At 37.6% G+C, this 18,741-nt stretch overlaps 1 protein-coding gene across 2 annotated transcripts in view; it reads left to right on the top strand.

The window, feature by feature from the left end:
• Positions 1-18,741, top strand: part of LOC114154939 (transmembrane protein 132C) — a 266,375-nt gene that overhangs the window by 27,204 nt on the left and 220,430 nt on the right. The window lies entirely within an intron of this gene.

The raw sequence follows: 18,741 nt of genomic DNA, 5'->3' as shown, positions 1-18,741 counted from the left end.
TTCATTGAGCTCAGGGACGAAAAGAAATCTCTTTGATCAAAGAAGCGGGACCAAAAATAAGTATCCTGGGATGTTTTAAATACCAGTCGGCTTGCACCACCACCCGCTGTAATAAGCGCAATAAATAGATAATAAAGTGTAAAGCGCGCTGGCTGATTTAAAGCTCTCTGAGTGGGTTCGCACGCCTCCGTTTTCAGTCCAAATGACAGTCCTTCGGCATCAGTATCATAATCCCGCGAGTGTTTTTTTTTTTCTTCTTCTTCTTCTTCCTTTGTGCGAGTGTTGGTGTGCGTGGCTTTAATCAGCTCGGATCAGTCACGGCCCACTGAGCAGTTAACAGAGGCTGCGTTGTGCGCTCCGGAGCGCAGTGGTCTCCGTGCACTCTGACAGCCAGTGAACGTCGCGCCTGAAAACAGCTGTGGCCGGCAGAAACACATCTGAGTAACCAAACGCTGAAATCGTCCAAACATTTTCTCTGCTTCTCCTCTCCCCCGGTGACCTTTCTGCTCTCTTGTGTTCTCCGCGTATGATGAAATACTTAAGTGTTCTTTCTGCGTGCAGGGACTGTCTGTACCTTTTTGTATCACTGTGAATACAGCTTTCTGACTGCTGTTTAGACGCTCCCTTGGTGGCAAGTAGGCCGGTTGCATTGCTCTTTTCTTGTTCTGCTTTGGTGTCTCTTTCTCACCCACATGCTCATGGAAAGTTCCCTTACATCTTGGCTCTGGTTAAACAGCTTTTATTGGACACTGGTTCACTGCAGCTTCACTGGTATAATGAATACCAAACACTGTTAAAGCTTCCAGTCAGACTTCTCTCTGAAAGCAGTCAAATTCACTTTAAGTATAATTTGTTACATGCAGAATAACCGTTTGCATTGTTGTAAATCTTTATTGAATCGTGATAGAATCTTCCAGAAAAGCTTCAATTTTGACATCACAGAAGGCGCAAGGCAGAGTACTTGTTAGTTCAGAGTACTTGTTAGTGACTAAAAGTTTAAACATCAACAGAGATCTAGACTGAGATATAAAACGATGCCTGAAAGTTTCTTGGGGTTGATCAAACTGTCTAGCAAGGCCTGATTTTTAATCGCGCATGTATCGATTAGTGGTTTCAAGGTTTATAAAAGTTCTGATTTTAAACTGTCAAAATGTTGCATCCAATTGTTTCCACGACTCAAAGTCCTTTCTATGAGATGCCAGAAAATATTCTAGAGTGTTCACAAACTGTAAGGGGCTTAGAATAATGCTGTGGTTTCCCCTCCCTCACCTGTTGCTGTGCACTGTCAGCCAGCTGGCTTACATGAAGGATAGTTATGTTTTCCATTTTTGCTGTTCATTTTTGGATAAACACATTACAATGTGAAATGTTTATATAAAATGTTGTGAGAATCTGAAACTGGCATGTGCCTACTTGTCTTCCTTTAGGTTAAATTTAGATAAGTCCTTTGTGCTGAAAATGTTAAATTTGCTACATATTTTTCAAGTTGCAGGTCAGTGCAAGAGTTAATGTTTTATTATAACCTTTAGTTATTTTTTCTTTAATCCAGATATCAAACATTGAGTTGATTGAGGCAAAAAGAGTCCTTTATTTTGAGAGATGACGAAAAACATGTATCACTCTAATTTTCAAAGTATTGAGTTCAATACTTGTTTAAATGCATATTAAATAACTGCTAAAAGCGATTTTTACATTTTTTTTATTGCCACAAATCACTGTGATGCAATACGCCAAACATATTTTATGAGATTTGCAGATAAATCAATCGGATGCATAGAAAATTTTAAGCATATTGAAAGTTGAAGTTTTAAAGGTGGTCATTAGAATGAAAGTTTGGCTCAAGCACAAAGTTTAACCTGTTAGCAACTAAAATGCTCCTCAGATCTTCAGAAGCTTTGATCTGGGGCAATACTAACGCAAGATAGATTCTGACATCGCCTCAAATGTGCAAAAGTAGAATTTTTTTTTTTTTTTTGTAAAATCATGCAGTGAAAATCCATATTCATTACTCAAATGTGTTTTTGGTTAGAGTTTGCAAGTACATAATCATGTAATGTTTATAAAAAGAAAAATAAGCCACATTTCCCTGCTTTCCTTTTTCTCTTTCACAGCGTCCCTTTTTAATGTGGAGATGTGCTCACATTTAAGTGATTTGTAGGGCTGTCGTACTAATTTGTCAAATTTTGTAATAAACATCACATCATTGCAACAAAATTTATTGCGCTTTACAGTGTCTCCCAAACTGATGGTATTTGTCACTCTCACAAACTTAAGTGGCATCCCTATTTCAATATGACTGTTTCATTCTATTTACATCATTCTGTTGTTTCATCATCTATGTCTTCTCCAGGATGTCATTGTGAGTTTTGTTCAAAAGCTAAGCTTCTATGATGCGCCTGTTGTGAAGCGAACAGTTTGGTGTTAAAGGACCTATATTATGTATTTCCCATAGTGGCATTTTATAGCAGAATCAAGTAACTATACCAACTTGAGTAGTTATAAAAATGCTGTGCATATCAAACAGCTTCAACAATTTTGACTTTGCAATTTGACACCTGGAAATTGAAGCTCCTACTATTTTCAACATTTCCTTTTCAGCATGTCATCACAAAAACACTACCTTATTATGCTGTTAACCATCTTTAGAAGTGTTGGACTGAAAAATATTTTTTATTGAAGCTCAGCAGACTCACAGATCCACCAGGAGTTTAGTTTGGAAGGAGCACGAAAAAGTTGCTCTGTAAGGCGCTCGGCTAGAGACTGAAGCCCCAAGTTGGAATTTTGAGGAAATAGACAGTGCAGTGTGGGAACAAGAGTTTGTCACCCCAGTTTGTTGCCATGGCAGAGTGTCGTATTTTTCAAACATGCATAAAAGAATCAAATCAACAATCCAGGTATGTTTTTGATGAAGGAGTAACATCGTAAAATGATATAAACCTCAAAATGGATCGATTTCACATATTTCCTCCTCCCCTTTAAGAATTGAGAAGATGAATAATTAAAGTATGGTCAAAAAGAGTTGTATGATCTCAGTAGGAACAGAGCAGGAAATAACCTGTTTGCAGAATGGTAGCTCCATCCATACATCCTTTTTTCAATCAAAAAGTTGGAGAAGTCTCCTCCAACCACTTCAGGAACAAATACCAAACAAAGCCGCTTATTTTGTAAATGCCATTTCTCATAACTTTAAGTAAATTCACCACTAAGCAGATATGTAATGGTATGAAATAGGACGGCAATGGGGTTTATGATTTAGCATGAATGTGACTGTAGGCCACCATTATATTGGTTGTATAATGTGTTCACCAGCTGTTGTGATTACTGTACCAGATTGGGTATAGCATCAAAATTTGCATCAGTGCCTTTTAACCTCACCGGAAATTTCAGTGTTGGCCATATTTATTTGCACTGGCAATGGGAAAGATGTGTGACTCACTGGGTGGCAGAGAAAGTAGCCACTGACACAGCTGTCCTGGGTTCAATACCCAATCTTTGACTATTTTCTGCATGTGTTCCCCTTTTCTCTCCTCCCTATTTCCTGTCTGCCGGCTACTACTTAATAAAGTCCAAAAAATATATTTAAAAAATGTGTAAAGAATTAAAATAAATGGGAGAGTAATATCTTTACTGACCGAATTTAACAATTTATTTGAACTCTTTCTACATTGGTCTAGTTTTATGCTTTTGATAATTAACCTAAAGAAGATCCTAAGATGACCCTTTTTACTGTAGAAGTGAAGCCCTTCAGGTTTTCATTTAGATTAACCCGGTATTTCAAAGAGCTCACAAATTCAGTCTTACAAGTTTCCTAATGCCTTTGGAAGAAACACTGGCACACAAAATTACAGATCCTCCATCTCACTTAATGGCATTCCACCATATTTAACCTTTGCTTCACACCAGTCACCTGGAATATTTATTGCAGAAAAGCTCAATCTTACTTTTATCTGACTAAAGAACATTGCATTAGTTGAAGTCCCAGTAAAGTTTTGCATAATTTCATGTTTACGTTTGTGATGGTTTCACATTTTTTTTGTTTGTTTTTCTCCAAATAAATGGTTATATTTCAAGTTTACTGTTGTTGGTGACCCCCAGGATGCCACTTTTTGCTGTAGTTCTGCATCAGTGAGCTTTTGGCCTTTTTCTCCTTTCCATCTTTCTTTCTGTGCTTTGGTGGCAAGATAAATATGGGTCGTGTCCAGCTTAGCAGCCAGTGACTAAAACAAACACGCCAGCATCATGTCATACTCCGTACCCCAAGGAAAGTCACAGATTCCTAATTGGAAGTTGCTAGAAACTCAAATCCAACTAAAAAAGTAGAAAATAAATATTAAACAAATAAACAGTTACAGAGCTGCCAGAGAATAAATCTAAAAATATTTTTAATATTATGTTTTCCCTCTATGAAAAAATATATTGAGAGTAATTGTTCCACTTTTTCTACTGACTTTTAATGTATTTTACAGAGAGTTGGCAAAAAATGTATTCCATGGATATTTATCCACGTCGAATCTCCACAGGTCAAATTTGACCAAAAGAAGTTTAAGCCTTCTGTGTTACAAAGCGAGGCTTCGATTGAATCCTTTAAATTGTGGTGTTTGCTTCAAGGGTTATTAATTATTTTCTGCTGTTTACATGGAATTGCTTTCTTTTCTTTGTGTCCTCCCAGCTATGTTAATAATATCTGTCAGTAACTCTTTACATAGTCATAATCTGGCACTGATTAGGCCGTAGATCAGTAATGCCTCTTCTAATATGCTGTTGAATATTAACTATTCATTTTGTAAGAATAAATGATATGGCCTGCAGTTTTATTTACAAATTGTCCACAAGGGAGGGTTGAGTTGATATAGTTTTCAACAGTGAAACATTCCCTACTGTGTTTCTCAAACTCTTAAATACTGAAGCGATACTTGTTTGGGCCCAGGGCATTCCTCTTAAGAAAAGTCAAAGGAAAATACATATTTTTACTTGGCTGTTTGGGGACATTTAAAATACTTTTAGCAGGAGATCTCATCAGTCTCGGTCTCTAGTTTCATTAGCATGTGTGTTAGTGCTTAGATAATTTTAAAAAGACTACCCTTGTGTTTAGCAGTTCATTTCAGTGCTTTGCCCTTGTTGAAGTTGCTTTTCTTTACCTTCTGTGCAAATGTTCTGTTTAAACGTATTTACATCTTAAAAGAACTGCTTTCTTTCCTTTTGCGTATCTGGAAATACCATACAGCAGAGTTTGTATTGTATGAGTCAAGGTGGAAAAAAGCTCCATTTATGTTGTGTATGTGTCTGCTTGAGTGTGTTTCACACTACACTATTAACCTGTAGGAGAATGTCAGCTCACTGCAACATTACTCATGCGTTGCGGGGCATTAATAATTACTGATGTTAAATCAGTGATACTCACACAAATGGGCACACAATGGCAATCTTTTACCGTGGCCTTTCTATAAGTTGCTCTTTTTACCACTTTTATTGTGTCTCATTGTTGGTTTCAATCACTGACTGAGTCATTCATCCACACTTGTATACCTCATGCATGCAACCGCACACACGCACGCACACACACACAGCTTACTGAAACAGATCCAAAGACAGGAGGGGGTTCTCTCCTCTGAAAAACAAGCAGTGAGGATTTCCAGTCTACGTATGGACATTTTGTAGATGTTAAATATAAGCTTATACTAGAATATTTTTCATTTCTGAACCTTTTTATTGCCTGAATAGTGAGTTATGAAGCATGTGGATATAATTCGAGAATCTCTCCCAATGGTAATTTTGTCCTTTTACACTCGAACGGTTTTGGTATTTTTGTACCCAATGAAAAGGTATCTCTCATGAGACATTTGATATTGACCACATGTAAATTGTTTTTTACTGTAATGGAGATGATTTGACGATTCTAGGTTTGAACTAATTACACCACTTATAGTCTTCTTTAAGTAATTGTGGTTATGAGGCTAATGCAAAATATCTAACCACATGAAGTTCCTGAGAATTCTTTGATCAGTTGTCTTGGAATCAGAATTTTTTAGCTTTGTATCATTCATATACATACCCAAAATGTTGCTTTGATTCGTTTATTTATGTTTAGGAATCCTAAAATCTTTCTCAGTGGAACTGCATGTCTGCTGGGCTTATATGCAAGCTACAATGCTCTGAAGAACGGTGGTAAACGGCATCAATGGATGGCATAGAGAAACTTGGTAACGACATGCTGAACGGAGGGAGTATTGGAAAGTGTACAAGGTTCTTAAAGAGACGGACCCTAATTTCAAGGTATGAGATGCATCTATAATGCAAAGTAAAATAAAATTTCTACATTTCCTTATTCTTGGTGTTGTATGAGGAGTTTGGTATGGTTTTTATCTTCGCTCTTCACTGGGGTAGAGGTGTGGTATCTTGTGAACAGCTCTGCAGTCTATCACAGCCCCAATGTATGCCTCAAGGAATAGAAAAATTAAAAACGGGGGAAAACATACATATATTAAGATTGCAAGCAACAAATCAGTTCTTTCTTTTATCACTCAGAGGAGCAGGAAGTGACAGGAGTGAAGAGACTGTAGACTGTGATAGAAAGGAAGATTTTATCTTTCAGAGAGAGAGAACAGACTCTCTCCTCCTTCCATCAGTGAATCTCATCGACAAAATACTATTTGTTGTAAAAATACAAACTTATCCGCAAGAACATGCTTAATCGTGAAGACTTTGTTTTCATAAAGATGTCAAGATTAGGGTAATGGCAAGGAGGCTTTCCAATCTTGATCAATACCACTATGGTAAAAAAGCTGGTTAGCAATTATAAGAGTTTGATGCCTGTCTCATTTCCTATCAAACAAACTTCTTGGTTGGCTGAACCAAATTTTAAATCTGCATATGCCAAAGACATGAATTGTTGCATAACTATAGAAACAATATTTAAAAGGCATATTCATGCATAAAAAGCACTTGTGCATACTCGGACCTTATTAGTTTAACAGCCTTCTGTTCTGTATTCTTTAAGGATTTGCTGTGATTATACTTGGTCAAAATAATAAATCTTTCTCTCTTTTTTTCATACAAAACCTTTTGGCAGCATTGGCGGGTCAGTTGGTGGAGCATGTGCACCATGTGCAGAGGGTGTACTCCACATTTTCTTGGGTTCGATTCTTGGTCTGGTACCATTTGTTGCATGTTCTCCCTCACCCCTGCTTTTCACCTTATTTCCTGACAATATACAGCTTAATAAAGGCCACTATTTTTCTAAAATGTTAAAAAAGGAAACATTTTGACTTTATTGCTTATTGGAGATAAGTTTTCAGTGCTTCCTCATTTAAATTTGTCTCAATTCCCAAAACTGTGATTATATTGCTGTATTGTAAAAAAAAATAAATAACCACTCTACGCCATAATAAAAATACATAAGAACCCCTACTACAACTAAAATGAAAAGGGGTACTAGAAATAATAACACACGTATATTCTTTCCTACAAGAATCAAATCATCTGCCACTGCTTATAGCAGCAAAGCTGAGAAGTCAGAAGCTAAAACAGGCAGTATGTATGTGCTGGTTTGGCCGCTTCCTCCGTGGGGCTGCGTAAAGCCGGAGAAGAGAGGCTTTGGATTCAGCCATATCTTCCTGCAGCCATGTCTTTGTGAAATACATAATGCTGCATTTGCAATATTCCCACTGAGTCCTTGTTAGCCCTACATTCTCATCCTCTTTGTATGTGCCAGGGATCTTAAATTTTCCATAACAATCAAGGGAAGAAATGGTTTTAAACTTCCATTTTGAAACTCTCCATTTTGGTCCTGCCCTACATCTGTGTAGCCTGTTGTCCAACTCAGCAGGGATTTCGAATCTTATCCCAGGGAGTAGTTTGGCTTTGGGGGACACAATCAGCTGCTTCTGTAACTGGAATAGAGCAGTTGCAACAAATGCCTTCATCAATAAAAGACTCCTCCATTGTAATCATTGCACATTGGGTCAAATATTAAAAAGTCCAAGGGGGATGATCAAAAATATACAAAGCAGCAATAAACTTTGCTGCTTTTACATATCTTATACAAAAAGATATGTATAAGTGGAGCAACAGATGGCCACTACTTTGCCTCATTTTAATTAGTTGAGCGATTGGCCAGCCTCACTATAACAACAAAGCAGAGGTTTGAACATCTCTTATGTTTTTTCTACTACATTGCATTATGCTCTTCTCTGCAAGCGATCTGAAATGATAAAATATGCCCAATGCTTTTCTCAGAACTGAGAAAAGCATTGGGCTTTAGCCTTGCTCAGGAGTCAAAGCATTTTATCCAGACTTGACCTCTTACATTTAAATCTGGTCATTATGGTTTCAGTGTAATATCTCATGAAATAGCTGACTCATAAGAGGTGTTTCAAAGTTTAATTTATAGAAATATGGAGTTGTGAGTAAAGTGGAAAAAGAGGAGGTGGATCTTTCACAGAGTTTCGGCTCCTGAAAGATCATCAACTTCACGCTCTAATTTGTCAAGTGGTGGTGATTTGACCCCCTGAAAAATTGGGGTTTCATATAATAGACCAACACAGAGTGGATCATAATTGTAAAGTTGAGGGAAAATGTTGCGTAGCTTTCAAAATTAACAAATGAAAATATTAAAAGAATGATTATTTTAAAATGTCTCAAGCTCAGACTATATGGAGAGTGTCTGCTATAGTTTCATCTAGATCAGGGGTGTCAAACTCCAGTCCTCAAGGGCCGGTGTCCTGCAACTTTTAGATGTTCCTCTGCTGCACCATGAACAGAATAATTAGGTCATTAGCAAAGCTCTGGAGAACTGATCTACACAAGGAGGTAATTAAGCCATTTCCTTCCAGTGTTTTGTACCTGTGGCACATCTAAAAACTGCATGACAGCAGCTCTTGGGGACTGGAATTTGTCACCTGTGAGCTAGATCTTTACTTTGACTGGACCAGAATATTGTTTGTTTTTTAGTTTTATTCCAATGTGACTTTGGTTGCTTCATTCCAAATATAATCTCAGCAGGTTTTCTGCTTTGTTTTGTACCAACCATCTTCCCACTTAGTTTTCATGTGAGTTAAAGAATAAAACATTCCCAAATCATCGGTCTTCCCCTGTCATGTTTAACAATATTTTCTGGGTGATATGGATTGCTGGTTATCCACCATGCAGGGCTAAAAAGATCACATTTGGTTTTCTAAGACAAGAGCACTATATTTCAAATGATTTTGAAATGAATTCTACACCATCTACTGGTGTAGAATTCGTTCTACACCAGTAGATGAATTCTTGTTTTATTCTTTCTACAATGATTTTCTTCAGTCATAAAAGCCATACGTTTCGAGTGCACTCAATACAGATACACAGGTGACATTTTAGATCTTTATCTACTGAAAAGATTTATAAACTATTTTTCTACATTCCCACTTCTCAATTAAGAGCTGAAGTCTCAATCAAATAAACCAAAATTAGTGGTAGTCGTGATAGTTTAAGGAGTATCAATTGTTTAGTAAGTTTTTGACTGCTTTTGATTTTGTTTTTGGCTGCAAAAATCCAGATTATCCAAATGGGTTAGTGTTGGAGAGCACAGTTACTGTATTATCCTGCACATTTTTAAAAGCGGACACCAAAGCGGTCATTTGCACATTTAAAACTGACAAAGTCTATATATAATATTAGTAATGAGTTAGGATCAGGACCAGATCTTAGTTTAGCAGAACTTTAAGAAGAAACTCTGGCCAATTGATGCATTTGTGCTTGATCTCTGCTCCACACATATTCAGCCCTGCACTTTTTGTCCTTATTAGCTTAGTCCAGTCTCATTTTTATGTTGTGCTATTTATAGAATTTGAGTTTCTGAAAGTCATTTTATGATACTGAGTAGTTGTGAATAGTTCAAAGATTCCTCTGCTCAAGCCTGTGTGTGTGCCAGTATGAGCTACATATCTGGGTATACTCTTTGACCATGAGACGACGTGGCTTTTAAAGCGCTGTCGAGAGGTTTAAGGGTCTTGCTAATGAGCAAGTCATTTTCCCTCAGATTAGCATGAATAGCCAGACTAATTTTCTGTGCACATGCCGGTGCGCGAACGCACTAGTGTGTATGTGTGTGAATGCCAGTGTGGATCTGAAAGCCATGTCTTGGAGTTTAAGGTTGAGCTAATCAGCAACACATTTCCCCCTGCATTAGTTTCACTTAGTTGATTAGCTGCACACTCGCAGTGAGTGTGTGTGCGTTTGTGAGAGAAAAAGGGAGGCAGGCTGATCATTATCATTATGACTCAGTGCCTCAGAGGAAAGCAACAATAGATTACCATTGGGGTTTCATTTTTCTTATTGAATTTTACAAGATTTGATTTATTCAAAATTATACGGTTAATAAATTAATCTTCCCCATTTCTTGTTTGTTTAGATGCATTTTAAAAATGTTACTTTTTGCTTGTTACTTTTTTTAGCTGTCATTGTGCATTTTATAACTAACATTATTAAAAACCATGTTTATAAATAACAAGTCAGTGAAGTAGTTCCACTTGTGCAGTACACCATAATCTAACAATAATGGTTTTGATTTTGTCTGCAGACTAAGTTATTGCTATGATTATTATGTCGCTAGCACCTTATTTCAGTCATCTTCCAGTTCATCCAGCTTTGTAGTTCATTTCATCTGTTATCTTTAAGATTACATGAGGAGCAGTTCTATATGTGTATTTGAAAATAACATAAACCCAGCCATCCGTGCTAATTATCAGTGTTTTTACAGAGTTTCCAATTAAAGACGCTGATCAAATGCAGCAACCTCAGTGGAAATCTTTAAAGGAAGCACAGACTTTTAGCATTTCAACAGACATTACACCTTGATGTTCTAAGATAAAAATTAAAGCAGCGATAACTGCCCTGATTGTTGGTCACTCACAAATTTTCAGCTTGAAAGGCATAGAGATGGTGCTGCTGTGGAGCATATGATATACAGTATATTTTTTCTCTTTCCCAACAAATCTTGTAGGTTTAAATTATTAAAGATCTGCACATTATTACAAACTTCTTCTGAGGTAAAAGTCGTTTAATCAGCTATTATGCCACTATTATGAATTTTATCTCTATGTAGCAGATTGTAAATTCTGAATTGTGATTTTTCTGTCTTTCTGCAGTCTGGAGTTTTAAGTTGGATTCATTTAAAATCCATTCTACCCACACCTTTCCACATAGTTTCTAGTGGCAGTTACATAGTTAATCAAAACTGATATTGTATTTACAATTTTTAGCAGTAGTATCCCAATTAAATGTTTTCTTGACATTGTTGTGCTCTACTAGTAATTTGCTTATTTTTCATGCAGTTCTTTTTCTAAACCCAGTTTCTCATTCAGAGTTGGGAAAGTCTCGTCAAAAGGTGAGACATTTTTGGCACGGTAATAATTCCTGTCTGTGCAAACCTAGACACGTTTGTGTCATCAACACAAACTTTGTTTACTGTCAGTGATCAACCTAACGTGAATGATTTTTCACTTTGGAAGGGAAGCCACAAACACGGCACATATGAATAACAGCTACAGAAAAAACCTGAACTTTTGAGATGGGAACTTGGGAGGCAATGATGTTGCCTGCATTACCATCTTCCTCTGCTTGTTCTTTGGCTGACATGAACATAATGTGATTCATGTAACCAAGTTTTCACAAACCCATTTTTCCCCTTTTCTTTTCTAACACTCATCCTAACCTTCTTGACTTTTTCACTTTATCATTTCATCTTTTCTGCTGTTTTCTCGACATTTTCTCATTTCAAAGCCTCATTCATTTCCTACACCTTTTCTACATTTGTTCTGCATCATTTTCGTATGTCCCTCACAGATGATTTTTCCCATGTATTTTCTTTTTGTGTCTTTCTTCCTTCTCTTTCTATCTCTCCTTCTCTAAGCACCTCTTAACCAGCCCTTTGAGAGTGTGCGAGCTGCTCGGCCTAAATGATTTTCTATTACCGCCGCCTGTTAACAGGGCTCGATTTGATCAAGCTAATGAAATTGAAAACTTTCATCTAAGCCAAATTGATTTCAAACCTGAAACCACATGCAGACAGAGGGGAGAAAAAAAAAAAAAAACAAGAAGCCAAAGAGCATTGAGTTGGTGGAGCATGACATGCACTTTACAATCACACAGACATCAGTTAGCCAGCCTATGTTTTAACTTTTGTTCCAAAGCTGTATTATTTGTTTGAGTGCAAGACTACTTGAAATCATTTAGCATGCAGAGAATATGGACGATTATGTGCAGCATAACTGGCAGTTACTAAGGTGTGGGATCAAATATTTCCAAAAACCAGAGCTGTGTGTGACACCTGTAGGTAAAATATTGGCATATTATGAAAAAAGTTTAATGTTTTTTCTACTTCTTCTACTGGGTTGAACAGGGAGGCTGTTGATTAGTTTGGGGACTTTATTTAGTAACATTGTGGATTTTTACATTCCCTTCGTTTTTTGCTAAATATGGTTCTGACATTCCTTTAATCCATGTGTTGTAGTATTTAGCATTATTCTAAACAAAACTGCAGAAATAGGAGAATAGCAAGCAACCCTGTTAGGTTTTTTTGCTTGATATTTAGCCTTTTCCCACTAATGTGTTAAATTAAACTTACTGGGAGTGCCTATGTGTTCTAGACCAAGGAACAGAACAGGCCCTTAAGTACTGAAATTTGACCAAGAAGTGCTGAGCTCATGGCATTAACAGTGATTTTTGGCTTCCAACAGAACACCGTGTCAAAAAGTAAAAGTGACTTTGGGATCAAAACCTTTACACTTTGGCTTCATGGCAACAAAACTACACAAATTTAGTCCTAATAAGAAACCCTTTATACTTTGCAAAGCCTTGATGTATTTTTCAGTTTTTACAGACACCTATAGTATAGTTATCATTGATCTTCATACCATTGCTAAAATGCATGGTATGAAGAAAAAAACAGATTTTTTGTTTTCTCAGTGTTTGGACCTTTGGACACAACTGAAAGAGCATCTTTTAGTTTCTGATACTTTCAGAACATTCTAACATATATTTTTTCAGAAGCGACCAAATATAGTCTATATCTTCTACTAAGCATTTTTTGGTATTAGAACTTAATATTTGATTTAATATATGTTGTCATAGAAGGTCCATCAAGCTATCGTTTACATAATTTGTTCTGCATTTTGTGTTTATTTTCAAATACTATTAACCAACTGAGTGCCTTAACAGCTGTTGCAACCACTATGATTCAACAGATGTTTTAGATGTAACTTTTTTTTCTTCGCATAGCCAGGTGCTTTTAATTAGCTTATTATTCTTGTCTGGGTTCAGGGACTGCTTGACTCAGAAGTGCTGCAAACACTAAATGAACTGCAGAGTGAGGGAGTGCAAAGTAGAGAGAATGAAAAGAGAAGCATGGGGAAATGTTAAAAGGCCAGGCCTGGGCCATGATCTGTGCACTGTGGAGTAAAACGGGACAAAGGAATATAGAATAGGAGTTACACAGATGGAGGTGGGAGAAGGAAAAAAAGGAGCTGTGGGAAATGAGACTTCAGGTAGCAGAGGCAGAGTAGGAGGGAAAATTGGACAGAGATGAGAGGAAGAGCGAAACAGAAAAATAAATTACAAATTTCAGAAGGAAAGAACACAAAGGAGGAAAAAGAACAAGGTAAACAGATCTGGCAAACAAAGGCTTGGGAGGAGACTAGTATTTGGAGAGGGGAAAAAAGCTGGGGCACCAACAAGAGATTTCGCATTTCATTCTGGGTTGCTCTCAGGCTGTAGCCTGGCATTACAGCTGAGATTTTGACTGTTTACAAACCTCCAAGTGGCATCAGGATCTCATCTACATAATGTTTAACATGCTCAGCTCGGCTGCACTCTGCCCGTCAAAGAGAGACAGTGTAAGGATTTTGGGCATCGGTCCCTGAGGCCTGCTAAGAGGTCAGCTAGAGATAGGGAAAGAGAGGTTGTAGTGGCAAGATTCAACAGAGCAATTGATTTAAAGACCTGCTTAAATCACACTGACCTTTGTTTAAATTTTACTTAGTAGAATCGTTTAATTTTCTCTGTTTTTTACCGTTTGCAATTAAGAACAGCTAAATTTTTCTTCCATTTTTATTATTAAATAAAACAATAGGAGAATATCTGTATTTTATGACTTATAAGCCAGTCTGTGTTTCATGGAAGAGGCAAAATATGACAGTTGTACATCATGCTTTTTGATGTAGTTCAAAAACATGAAAATGACTGAGAAGAAGGGTAACATCACATATAAATTTTTATATTGCATATTTTCTTGTGCATCATAATGATGACATTTCTATTAGAGTTTATTCTGTAATAAAACTGTCAGTTTACAAGAAAAACAGCTATGCACTGAATTTTGTAGGAACATTACTTTGGGTTGGTAATGCAGGATAGGTGAAAGGTTAAACTGATAGATTGATTGATGGAACTGAAAACTGGCACAGAAAGCTAAATCTTTACATGAATGTTGAAGTGTGCATTCACACCGACCCTGTTTAGTCTTCCTTAATCGAACTCTAATTTGTTTGCCTAGATAGTCTGGTTCGTTTGGGGAGGTGTGAATGTGTAATCAATGATGCGAGCCAAAAAGCAAACTCTGATCTCTGGTCGGTTGATGTGAACTCTGGTGCGGTTTAGATGCATATGTGAATGCTAAGCAGACTGAAGACTGGTCCAAAAGCAGGAAGTGGATTACAGAGCAAGGCACTCTGGGTAAATACAACCAAAACAAATGTACATGTCTAACTGACGGGAGAAATAGCTTGTGGTCTTTTGTCAAAGACAGAAGAAAAATCCTACAAATGCTAAAAACTGAGACTAGATTTTGGTTTACGTTTTGTGAAAAAGGAAGTTGCACTCAGTGTCTTGATTTCTTTCAGTGGTTCATGGTGCAGCGCCCCCACAGGCGAGGGGGTAAATGTGTTGCTCAAAGGGTTTGTTTCACTTGACACATTTCCTCACCAACAGAAAATGTGTTCTAGACACATTGTAGATGATGTGTCTACTGTTAAGGTAGACATGTAAGTCTACCAAACTATTATGTGTGGAAAAAAAACCTAAAGCAGCTGAGATAACATTGTTGGCCCAAAAGATCCTGCATTACAAAAGTTACTCAACACAGCTTTGCTCTTAGTATTGCTGCTAAATATAAAGCGATGGCGTATTTGACTAAAATCAAGCTTATTTTATAAACTTGAATTCCTTTTTTTCTGGATTTCCTCCAATAATTTTTCAGCTTGCAGCAATGAATAGACACTGTGTGTGGTACTGCAGCCCTGCAGTCTTCAATGGCCAAGGCCTTGGTGACCTTCTGAAAGCATCTGTGTGTGTGTTATGCGATTGTGTTTGGTAGGAAGTTTCATCTCCTTGTTTGTGTGTGAGATGTATTTTCCTACAAAACCTATGTGTGTGCCTCTCTCTCTGCATTTATGTGTCTTCTTTAAACCAACATTGCTGCAGTGGGAGCCTTTTCAGGACTTTCAGGCTCCCCTGTTTGCTGAAGAGGGAGGAAGCGATTAGCTGCCCGTTAACAAACCTCTTAACGAACCCCACTAATGAAACCTGAGGGCAGCTCTGGGATGGCCTCGGTATACTGCCGTAATTAGACTGGCAAATAAGAGCTCGTTATGCAAAGGAGTTAAAGTTAATCTGCATATTTTTACCTGAGACACTAGCGTAACACTGACAAATGTTTACCCAAAGGCACTGAAGAGGAAAAGAGGAATTAGAGATGCACAGAAACAAGAGAGAAAGAAGGAGGACAAAAAGTAATGATCAGTTGTGTTCAACAGCAAGAAGTTAAGCAAGGTCAGTTTTCAGTGCTGAATGATTTGGGAGTAATGATTGAGATTAAACCAGAAGATATTTAGATGAAACGATCAAAGCTGCAATAAATACATGTAGGAAAGAATAATGATTCTTTTAGGATCTGCCAATATAAACTATTAATTTGATCAACCCATAGACTTATTTTCATTCAAATGCCTTTTATTTTAGTGTCTGTACAACAAACATCCACAAATGAAGATTGGCATAAGGTATGAAATATACAGTAGGTATTTAACGCCACCTTAAAGCCCTTAGTTATACACGTACTGTAGAGAATTATCCATTTTCCATGCTGAGTTCTTGATGTATGAGGTTAAAGAAGAGTCAGTGAGTTGAATTCATGAATTCCATTTATTAATACCAAAATACAGCTGATCCATTCTGACATGCTACCTTTAAGAGCTAACAGACAAAATGGCAACCCAGAAGAGTTTGTGATCTCCTTTGTTGGACACTATCAAAGCTACGCCTCAAAAAGGGCGTTCCCTTCCTTAGCATGTCATTTCCTCTACCCATAGCTCTCATTTGCATTTCCTAACATGCCATTTCCTTTAGGTTTAGTTTAGCAACTAGCTAACAGAGATAGAAGGAAAATACAGAATTATTCTCAACAGTAGGCCTACAAAAAACCCTCAATAAAAATGTTATGTTGATGTTATAACTTTGTCTAACTTTTACATTTTGTTAATTATTGAGATTATGTGGGAACAGAGTTCATCAAAAGTTATTTTAAACCAGTAAATGTATTTGAAATAAAACATTCTGCTTTATATATAGTTTTTGGAGGTTATAAAAAACAAAAACAAAATGTTCTTACTGCCAGCATATGATTATCTCCTGGATGATGTCTCTTCAGCTGATTGTGATGCATTGCACTTAATTTGCTGCAGTTTGCAACAAAACCTTGCTCGGGTTTGTTTGAGAACAAAACAGGTTCTGTTTTAGATGGCTGCATTTGGACCATTCAAGATAAATAATTGAAGTTGTTCAGTTGAACAATTGGTAAGAGAGTCCACACAAATTGTTAGTGTGGTCATTCACTAGGTTAGACTGAAACTAACAGTGCGGTTGTTATCCTGTCCTGTGCTCGCATGACCTACGCGGTGTTGTGACGTGTGCAAGTTTGTTTTTTTTAGGGTAAAGTGTGTATTGGGCTGGCAGCTGAGCTCTGGGGTTGATGGGTTTGACCTCTGCTTGACGGTGGGGTTTCTGATGGATCACCTGCTGCTGCCAGCCCACACCCTGACTGCTGCAGATATCGATACTGTATGTAATGTTTTGTGAGAGCTGCCATCTGCTTGTGTGAGGTAAAGTTTCCTGAGTTTGAATCACCTGACAGTGTTTGTGTTTCTGCACTAACAATTGGAGTGTTGGCTGGTGTTTTGCAAAGCCCCTCAGACTATTCTCATAGGTAGAAGAATAAAGATCTTTTTTTAAGGGCCATGGTTGCACGATAGCTGTGTGTACAAGTCCACAATTGCAAGTTGTTGAGTGTCGGTTTTTGTGTGCATTTGCTTCATTAGTGCAGTGGTTCAGAAGCGATTAGTTATCGTCATGTTGCTCAGCCTGCTGAGTTGTGGCACAGTCAGCAGCCATCTTTAGTCCACACTCCCGAACAAATAAATGCACACACACACTGCGAGCTACAGGAGCTGTAGAAGTTATTACAAATCCCCCGTGCCTTGCACACACACACCCACACACCTTTGTGCCTTTTCTTAAACTTTTTATTCTCAAACGGAAAAATTGTGGAATGAACACATCACCTGCTGCAAATACAACTATGCTCTTTCTCCAGTCAGACGTTCTCACACACATTCACACAAACTGGCTGTCTCTGTTTCTCCTCTACCCCTGACTTTGTCCCGGTGACCTTGGGCAAACGCTGCCAGTGGCTGCTGCTGAGATTTCTGCGTAGGGGGTTTGAGGGCGGATGAAAAAACGCTTGGCTGGGCATCACACAACTTTCATCCCTCTATCCATCCATTCGTCCGGCTGATGAATGGGAGAAAAGTTTTCCCCTCTGTTGACAGATGGCTGTGGAGTTTTCATGAGTTCATTTATAATGAAGAGCTTCCTTAGAATTCCAGCCTCATCAACAATATAAATTATTTTCAAATTGTGTGTAAATGTGGTTTTCAGTGATGACTGATGACAAACAAAGCTGTTGTCAGACTTCCAATTTTTAGCTTATACCAGCTGAGTTACTGTTGTACTTTTAGCTGTGTCAGGAAGAACAATGAAACACCGTCTCTCTCTGTTGTGCTTTTTGATAACGAAAACAGTCTGAATTTGTCATCTCTGCATGCAAGTTTGAAGACTGGGGAGTAATAAAGTAGCGATTGAAATCTGAAAATGTTCCAGTCTACATGTAAAATATCCAAAGTCACAGTCGAGATATTTATATCCATTAAGAAGTACATATGGCATTTCAGTCCACCAATTTACATTTTGTCACATTTGGTGAAGTAGAAAGAAGGGCGCCTAGTTTTTCTTTTCATTTATTATTTTAAAAAATCAGAATATGTGGAATGCAATTTTTTGTGACCATAAATAAAATCCTGTGCGATTGTATAATGCACGGTTTCTTAATCCTGGTCCCTAGGGACCACTCCCCTGCATATTTCAGACGTCTTTAGTCCAGCATATCTGATTCAAATGACAGCATTAGCTCTTGCACGCCATCAAGTGCTGCAGAAGCCTGTTAATCACCCATTTATTCAGGCCAGGTGTGTGACAGAAGGAAAACACCTTAAACATGCAGAGCAGTAGTCTCTGAGGAGAAGGATTGAGAAACACTGGTGATGGAATAATCTAGTTTCACTTTAAAATCGGTCTTCAGAGGTCTGTTGGAGAACATTAGTGAAAAATAAAAGAATCATGGAGACCAGAGAACACAGCAGGCAGGAGGTAGCGACA

This window comes from Xiphophorus couchianus, chromosome 12 (assembly GCF_001444195.1).
Source record: "Xiphophorus couchianus chromosome 12, X_couchianus-1.0, whole genome shotgun sequence".
Taxonomy (NCBI): Eukaryota; Metazoa; Chordata; class Actinopteri; order Cyprinodontiformes; family Poeciliidae; genus Xiphophorus; species Xiphophorus couchianus.
This window is presented reverse-complemented; position numbering and strand designations above follow the sequence as displayed.